We start from the raw sequence: 639 nt of genomic DNA, 5'->3' as shown, positions 1-639 counted from the left end.
ACTGCCGGGGGTTCGGGGTGGGGGGAGGACGGTCCGGTGTGGGAAGCCGGGAGCTGCCTGGTTGGCAATGCAGTGGGGAACAAAAGAAGGAGGGAAAAGGGGAGGGGAAGTTTGGGGGACTTTTAGGACTGAACTTTTGCGCTGTTTGTGGAAGCCGCTGCCTCTTGTCTTCGCAGAGGATTCCTAGGGAAATTTCACTCCCTGGGTCCTGAGAGAAACCTGTGGCCAAGGAGGCTTTTCCTCCTGCAGGAAACTTTTCTGGTCAAACTCCCGTGAGAGAGAGAGTGTATGTGTGTGTGGTGTGAGCGCGCGCGCGTGCATTTTCCCTTCTCCCGGGTCCCCGGCTCCAGGACCTTGGTGTTTTCCAGTCTGTCTGTCTGTCTGTCTGGGCGGCTCGGGGACTGCACATCTGTCTCCCTGGAATGGGGTGGCCTGCATCTCCAAGGAGCAGGTTTCCTGAGGCCCTTACCCAGCCCAAGTGGAAGAAGAAAGTTTTTCAAGGGTTCCTCTGGGATCATGCTCCATGGGTGTCTTGGGGTCCCCACCAGCGCAGCAGCTTTCTGGGGCCGAGGAGACAGCTGTCAAAGTCAGAGAAGGCAGTGCAGGTCGGGGATTTACCTCCGCGCCTGTGTGCCAGGG

General features: G+C 58.5%; 1 long non-coding RNA gene across 3 annotated transcripts in view; it reads right to left on the bottom strand.

The window, feature by feature from the left end:
• LOC105296539 overlaps positions 1–639 on the bottom strand; it is an 8,864-nt gene that overhangs the window by 7,958 nt on the left and 267 nt on the right. The gene's annotated exons all lie outside the window — the stretch shown is intronic.

Source organism: Pteropus vampyrus, unplaced genomic scaffold (genome assembly GCF_000151845.1).
Source record: "Pteropus vampyrus isolate Shadow unplaced genomic scaffold, Pvam_2.0 Scaffold126, whole genome shotgun sequence".
NCBI lineage: Eukaryota > Metazoa > Chordata > Mammalia > Chiroptera > Pteropodidae > Pteropus > Pteropus vampyrus.
The sequence above is the reverse complement of the archived record's forward strand: the minus strand, read 5'-3'. Positions and strand labels throughout refer to the sequence as shown.